The following is a 9,141-nucleotide window of genomic DNA, read 5'->3' on the forward strand; positions in this document are numbered from 1 at the left end:
ACAACATCCTTGCTTTAATCCTTTTGATGTTATAAATCATGTTGTTATTTATGTCCCTGCTTTTATTTTTGTTATTGGTTGGTTGTATAGCACTTTAACGGCTTTTATTAATTCTATATTAATATTCGTGCTTTCCATTGATTGCCACAGCTTCTTCAGTGCAACGCTGTCGTAAGCTTTTCGTAGGTCGACGAACAACATATGAATCTCTTGATTCCGTGCCATCTTTTTTTCTATTATCTGAGTTAAGGAGAAAATGTGGTCAATAGTGGATCGACCCGTACGAAATCCTGCTTGTTCTTCTGCTTCATAATCTAAGTATTCTCTCTCGATTCGGTTCTTTATAATATACACACACCTAATTCTAATATACACACCGTCTCTAAAGCAACTATTATACAGTATGCCGATGATTTTTTGGTTATGTACGTAGTAAACATCTCAATCAATGTATTTTCCTTTTGAACTCAACCACGAAATCTATTTTAAGCGTCATAAGTGATTTAAGTCTACGAGGACAAATCTTTGCATGGAATAAATTCAGCAAATGACTATCAATAAAATAGATTTTGCAGTGAATACCAATGTCAAATACTTAGGACTTATGTCAGATAAAAAACTTACTTGAAGATTGCACTTTCAATAAATTGAGACAAAATGTAATAAAGGTTTGAATTTCTTAAAATCCATTACTTGAACTTGGTTGATGCCCAAACATCAATACTTTTTTATAGAACGTATATATGATCAATCATTCATTATAATTATACATTTGATGGAGCAGCCAACAAAACTAATCTACCCAAATTGGATATGCTACAAAATAAAGCACTAAGAATACGTATGGGAGCAATGAAATCCATAACCCTAAGAGTTAGCCTAGTCACTGTAGCCTAGGTTGCTCATTTTATAGAGTAGACCTTGATGCCATACTCTATCAAAAGCTCTACTCACATCGAGGAACGCCGTTCGGTCCTGAATCCCAACTGAGCCTCTGGAATAGTTCCCAAAGCTTGTGTTTCTTCATTGAGTCTTGTTACTATGACTCTTTCTGCTATCTTGCTTACTGATGATAGTAAGGTGATGGGTCTGTAGTTTTGTGGAAAAGGGCCGTTTTTTCCCGGTTTTACTATTATAATTACGTGAGTTTCCTTCCATCTATCCGGGAAGTATCTTAACTTTAGTATACTGTTAATGATGTTGGTGATATATACTATTGCTTTCGCCGGTAGGTTTTTAAGGGCTCTGTTCGTGATGTTGTCCGCTTCTTGAGTTTTTTTCACATTAGGCATTTTTATTGAACACTTGATTTTTTCAGAGGAAGTGTGTATGAGTCCAATTCTTCCCTTTTCCTTTTTAATCTTCTTGCTATGTTTTCAACTTCTTCTGTGAAGTCAATATCTTCATAAGGGTGTTCGTTGTTTCTGCAGGCTTTTTTTATTTCGTCTTTTAGAACTTTTGCTTTGTCTTGTTCGGTATATACTATACCGTTTTCCCCGTATAGTGGTGGGATGGGTTTTTTGTGTTTTTGTAATATTTGTGATAGAACGCGGATTTGTTTGGATTTAGTTCCTGGATATAAGTGTCCCAGCTTTCGTTGTTATGGTTTTGCAGTTGACTTCTCTGTTTAGCTCGTTTGCAATCCTTTTATCTTCTTGAGTCCTTGTTTGGTATGCTCTCCGTCTTCTTCTGTTTTTCTCTGTGATCAGGTTATTTAGTTCTACGCTTATGTTCCTGAATCTTCCTTTTTTTGTTGTTATTTCTTCTTCTTTTGAGCTGGCATCGATGGCATTTATTATTGTTTGTTCTAGTTTTTCCACACTATCTTCCAGTTCTGTCATATTATTTATAGTGGGCATTGCACCGATGTTCTCGCTTACTATTCTCTTGAAATTTGGCCAGCTGTTTTTTTTGTGGGGCTGCAAATAGTTGACATCTATTGCACCCAGGGTCAGGACGATTAAGTTATGCGTTGAATCGCCTTCATTTAGTGAATGTATTTCATGTTGCTGACCCACGTTGTGTAGGATTGCAATATCGAGATGAGTCGGTGGAGCTTGTCCGTTATAGCATGTTGGATCCGTTGGGCCAACTGCGTGTGTGTGTCGATGCGTTCACTTTTTACAGCAGTAAGACTTCTTGTAATTGATTCTGTTCGTGTGTAGGTAGGCGGGGTCGTACTAGTGAGTCTTGTGGTCTAATGTATATTTGACGTTTCCTTTAATACCGTTTTCCATGTTGTTGGAAGCCTTTGAGCATCATCTCTTTGGTTTAGACTGTTGAGATTTTTTTTATTTCTATTGATTCTCTGATTTCACGTTTTCTTTTAATTTCAATGTTAGATAGCATCGTAGTTTGGTTCTGGTTTATTGATGTTTTCGTCTAATATTGATTCTTCGGTTGGTCTGTCCGATGTACGATATGTCAGTCCCCACATGAAATCTTGTATACTCCTTGGTTCTAACGATATTTTTGGTTTGGCGAATGGTAAAATGGTTGAGATTTTTCTGTCGGTATTAAATATCTTTTCTGTTTTGTGTTTTTTTAGCACTCTCCCTATTTTCTCTGTAGCGCTTTTTACATATGGTTGAATAGCTTTTGTAATCGGTTTTTCCTCTTGTGTTGAATCTGTAATTCTTTTTTGAGCATTATAAGCATTTTTAATGGAATATGTTAAAAAGCCGTTTGTCAGTCTTTCATCTGTCAGTCTTTTGGATCGTGTCATCAGGGTTTTAATGGCTGAATGTAATTGTGCAGGATGGTGATGTGAATCGGCATATAAGTATCTGTCGGTATCTGTGGGTTTTTCGGTATACTGTATGTCTTATGTGCCCGTCTTTCTTCTTTATTATTAACACATTTAGGCAAATTTTGGTTTGTGTTTGGCTGTTTCTATTGCTCGCTTTTCTATTTCTTGCATAAACAGGTTTGCTATTACCGTTGGCAGTGGTGAACCCATCGATGCTCCTTCAACTTGTTTATATCTTTACTCCTTATAGATGAAATACTTTACTCCTTGTGCTATCGATCATTTTCAAATCCACTATAGGGTATACAAGGTGTCCTATTTTAACAAAATTATTTTTATTCAGAAAATCTCCTCACAAAAATGTTATCCCAACCCCCACTGTTTTATGCTCTAGTAAGTTTTTTCCTCTATTTCTAATACTATATTATTTATTTTTTAAAAATAATCTTTTGAAATAACAATATTAATATTTATTGATCAGTCTAATTTTTTAGATAGTGAGGAGAAAAATGTATGGTAAGATATTAATGTGTGTTAAACCAACCATACAGTATGTTGCCTTATGAGTATTATCAGATAAAAGTGTTAGTAGAATATTTAAAACTTGATTTCAATTGTGGTGTCCCAATAAAAGTTATAGCCTGTTTTCAGAAACTATCGATTAAAAAAAATGGAAAATATCAATAAACGTGGCTAAAAAAATCCGTATACAATGTGAGATTTTTACTAACAAATTGATATATGCGTAAGTTTCTGAATAACAGAGTTACTTAAATTTTTGGGTATACTGTATATTCCTATAATAATTCTTGATTTTTAAATTCTATTTAAAATTATTACAATTGTAGAGTATTTTCTTTTTTATAACTTGTGTATAATGTCGAAGAAAAACTACTATTTTGTCTTTATGGTCTTTGATTTTAAATATATTTCAACGACTCCATCTAATTTATTATAGAGATATACCACTTAGCCAAGCCACTGCAGCCTGTTTATTTTGATTGACCTGCCAGTACTTCACTGTAATGGCAGTAAAGCTCAAAATAAAGCGCCTTCGCCATAATCTATTCTCCTGCACGTCTTTATAAATAATAATTGTGTTCTTTCCTTAAGCAACTGAAGATCGGTTGGTTTGTACCGCTATGGACAGATTTGGTTTCCTTTTGTGGTATTCTTTTTTTAGCTTGTTCTTTATGTATTTAAAATCATCCGTGTCCTGGGCCAAATAATCAGATCCAAAAAAGACAGATTGACAGTTTCTTTTATTGTAATAAATTGTTATAGTAGCTAACTTAAAAATAAATACGTCTTTGGTATATAAAACCTAACATTAAACTTATTTTTAATTATTAAACTTATTTTTAATTAAAATAATTTTCGAACAAACATTCTTTATCTTGAGATTTCATATAGATATTTTACAGTTTTTCAAATTATTTCTTTTGGATACTTTGGAATGGGGGAACTATCAACACCACGTTCTCTCGGTAAATAACTTAAAAAAATAAATAATTTTGTTAGCTCTTTTTGAAAATCGATGATGAACGGTTTTCAAATAGTAGTTTTTCTTTGTGCATATAATACCAATTATTTTTACATTTTCGATCTTTCGTTGGTCGAAAATTAAAATATGAACCCTGTATTGTATTATAGATGTTTAAAAGCTTGAGTAACGTTGTAAAAATTTATAAACTATCCCATCTCGTGTAAATAAAGTTAGCAAATATCTAGGTATAGTCTATGAGGCAGATTTTAATTCAGTTTGTAAATAATAAAATTTGAAAATGGCTTGTATGTTGTGTACTGGTATTTTCGATAGTGACCAACTGTATTTTTGTTATGTTTTATTTAGTTTTATCAATAATTTTATTATTTATTAATACTTTATAGATGTATTATCATATTATTTGTAAAAATTAATTAAATTATTTTTAAATATTTTACAATTCCTCTAAAAGCACTTTTTGACTTTTTCAAGAACAATGAACTAATGTTTTATTTAAACTTACTGTTTTTCTTTCATTTTTTTTTCTTTATACTCTAATTTAAACATTAATTTATGAAACTAAGGTTAAATATATGTTTTATTAAAAAAAAAATATGGCATGCCATAATCCGGATGCCTCGATAATCCGAAATGGGTCTTGTTTTTGCCTCTCCGGATTAACGAAGCCCTACTGTATAAATTTTTCTTGTTCCCTCTTGTTATGTGGAACTTTATGAAGCCTCGTCGTTCTGAAGCCACCACACATGGGATGACAGCTGTAATAGCATAAAAAATTATCCTTAAAAGTTAAAACTTCAACAGCATCTCTACCGACTTGAAAGCTACTTATTGAGCTACAATCCCAACGGTCAATATCAGAAGCTACCAGCAAGTTATTCCGTCAACCACATGAAGCCATCAGTATCATTTTTAAAATATTTCTCTAGACGACCCTAACAATCGGCATCCAAAGAAACTTGGCTACCCAACATTCTCAAAGGATGGTTACACATTGGCGCTTCAACGTAACTTGTTTTATTTGTAGATTGGATTTAGAGTTGCTATCAACAAGTCATCACAGATGCTTCGTCTAAGAAATAGCAACCCAGAAGAGTCAATTCCAATTCAGCTACAATCCCAACAGCCAACATCAGAAGCCACCAGCAAGTTATCCCTTCAACCACAGGAAGCCATAAGCATCATTTTTAAAATCTTTCTCTAGATGAGCTTAACAATTGGCTCCCCAACACTCTGAAAAGATGGTTGCACATTGGCGATCCAACGTATTTTGTCTAATTTGTAAATTGGTTTTTGAGTTGCTATTAACAAATTCTCACAGATACTTCGTCTAAGGACTAGCAATTCTGGTAAAGTCCTACGATGCAATGTGATCAATTCCTTTTATAACTTAAACATCATAGTTTTTAGATGTCAAAGATTAATCAAACCACATATTTAGTGGCCTCAAACATGTACATCTAGATAGCACTGATGATGGAATAGTTGTTCCAAAAACGTTCAGTGATGTAGCTCGATAGGGTCTTTTATTAATTTACCTAATAACATATTAATAGCCGAACATTAATACGATACATGTTATACCAATAATAATTAATCTTAGGGTTTTAGGGTTTATTTTATAATAAAAATTACGTTAATTTGATAAAGCTGTATAATCGTGTTTCTTTTACAAAGGCTAAACGTAAACTGACTAAATATAATGCAAATACTGTCTTATTGTGCTCTATTCACATTTGTAAAACTAAAATATCTACAAAACGGTCAGATCACACACACTCGGGTCACTGGTCCATCTAACAGCACTCTCGATATGCCATATGTTGAAGAAATCATAATACTACAGATCGCCCTCCAGAGGCGCAGCGTCAGGGGTTCGTTTATTACCACCTTTTATAAAGGCAATTTTTAATTAAATTTTGTTAGTATAATATAGCACTTATAAACATTTCGTTTAAAATGCTATCAAAGACTTGTTTAGTCGATATTCTCCCTGTTTTGTATATTACTATTATTTGTGTAATATGACTCATAAACCGTGATCTTATTTCTACCAAATATTTAAACAATTTTTTGTCCTTCTCTGTGCTTTTAGAGAAACTGTCGTTATTAAGATATTTTCAAACGAATTTTAAAAACCAAAAATATACTAAATATTATATTTGATGATATTGTTACGATTGTAATGGGTGTTTTATTTTCAAGGGTAAAAATTTATAATTTTAGTTGGAAATATGTACCTACTTAAAATTAAAAAAATTCACTCACGCACTCAAAACAATCATTAGTAACATCAAATCTGTTCTAAATACCGTAATGATGCTTTTGAACAAGTGACTTCATGCAATTAAATTGGTGTTCGTTGTTGCATGACTTGCGAGTGATTTATTTATATTTTAATTATTACATAAAAATATTTTGTGTAACAGAGATTCGTCGATTAGATTAGTCGTAATATTGAAAAGAATAAGAAAACAAAAAAGAAGTCCTAAACACTATCAAAATTTAAATGTTTACACCATGTTATAAAAGGTGTGCGCTACTAACTACTACAGGTGATCATATAAGATCATACAAGATCATGATCGAAGAAGTTGATGTAGAAGACGCATTTCCTAGCTAAACGTGGTCCAACTGCAATTCTACAGAATTGTTCAGAAGAAGATATATTCAATTTTTTTAAGTTTAAAAAGAATTCTAAAATAAAACGTATATAAAAATAGATTGTTATAGGTTGCCAAACAAATAAAAATTACGAAGAATTTTAATCTTTTAAAGATTATTTCAAAAAATTTCTGTATATAATTTTTATATCATGTAAAACAGGTATCACTAGGTAATTCATATTGTTAAATTAGGATACCATTATTATAATGGGATGAATTAATATACACGAACTAAGGCATGAAATATTAATTTTAATTTTTAAGTAAATTATTCAAAACTTTTTTAATAAAACACCCTTTACGTAACATGAATATTTTCTAGTAAAAAAAACTGTGTATATAGCTGGTATATTTTAAAATACCATAAATTGATTTAACCCGAGAAGGTGCAATAAAAATGTATAAAAAAATAAATTAAATTTATTTTTATTCTAGATCCTACATAGTTTATAATTAAATTTATTATATTTGTGTTAAAGAATTATCATAGAAATTGCATATTTATGTTGACGATTAATTTATACTGACTTTTCTAAAATAATAATTACTTATCGTTTAATCATGTTGTTGTTTTATTTTTTCCCGAATCTTGTTTTTGTTCTTTCATTTTTCTTTCAGTTTAAAGTTTATAATAATTATAATTTGCTTATTGGGGGGTTGAAACTGGGTACTAAACATTTACCGAGCTTAGGGATAGGGTAAGCAAATAAATTGAAAGGTTTACGAATGGCTACTCGTGTTATGGTTGGAGAGCTGAGCCGAGGATAGGGGCTTCTTTATTTGGGGAGGACTGGGAGGACTAACTACAAAAAAGAAATCAAAAAATACTTACAGAGATGTCCTGGGCATTACTACACAAGAAGATTCAGAAACTATTTAAAATAAGGCGCCGTTTAAAAAAAATATCTTGTTGTTTGGATAGAAAGGCTTTTCTTTCCTAAAAAATTTCATGGGTGAATATCTTCTTTAAAAGAAATAATTTTTGAACTTCTAATGTAAAGATAAATATTAGATATTTATTTTTATTTCACATTAACAGTTATTACAAATAAAAATATCTAAATTTATCAACAAACTTTACTTTGAATTGGATCTTCTAACAAAAGGAAATTAAAACCTTGTTTATCAACAAATGGTACATTGAACTTTCTAACAAAAAAAACTTTAAAATAAATATAGCAATCACCACACAAGGCAAGCGAAATACAAAAGTAAAAGAAAAGTTAAACATAGAAAGCTTAGAAGAAGAAGGGACACAAAACTTGTACAGAAACAAACTAACAGAAAAGCTAAACAGCCATAACCTAGAGACTAAAAAGAATATAGAAGAAACCTGGAAAATTATTAAAAAATGTATCCTACAAGCAGCGGAAGAAGCTTTAGGTAAAAGAAAAGTTAACAGAAATAAACGGGAATACAAAACTCCATGGTACGACCAAAGAGTGAAAGAACTAGCAAATGAAAAGAAATAAGCTTTCCTAACATACAAAGGAGTGAAGACACCGGAGGCACGAAAAGACTACGTGAGAATCAGGAACAGAGAAAAACAAGAAATGGATAACATCAAAAGGGAACACTGGGAGAAATTTCCCAAAGATATGGAATACGACTTCTATGGATCCCAGAAAAAGGTGTTGAAGATGATAAGGAGACAAAAAACAGAAATAAAGGAATTTGTACGCATAGATAACATTACGGAGGAACAATGGACTGAGCATTTCACTAAATTATATGAAAAAGGAGAAGAAGAGAACAGAGAAAGAATCATTAACGAAACTCACGATAGAGTACTAATATCAGAAGAAGAGCTACAAGAACGAATAAAAAAATTAAAAAACAGAAAAGCACCTGGTCCTGATAAGATAAACAATGAACTGCTAAAATATGGAGGAACAACACTACGCAAATGGCTCCTAAAATTATTCGTCGATATAATAAAGACCGGAATAGTACCAGCGGAATGGAAGGAAAGTCTCCTGCTACCAATACTTAAAAAGACAGACTCGAGAAATCCTGAAAATTATAGAGGCATTAGTCTGATGAATAGTACATTAAAATTGTTAACGGCAGTCATAAAATAATTGATGGATTCGACCGTTACTTGATGGAAATTCATTTTATGTAACAATTAAACACTGACAACTTTGTTTTCAAACTTCCACAAAATTTATTTTAAATTCTTATCACTACAGCTGTTTCGGCTGATTGCCTTTCTCAAGTGA

This window comes from Diabrotica undecimpunctata, chromosome 2 (assembly GCF_040954645.1).
Source record: "Diabrotica undecimpunctata isolate CICGRU chromosome 2, icDiaUnde3, whole genome shotgun sequence".
Lineage (NCBI taxonomy): Eukaryota > Metazoa > Arthropoda > Insecta > Coleoptera > Chrysomelidae > Diabrotica > Diabrotica undecimpunctata.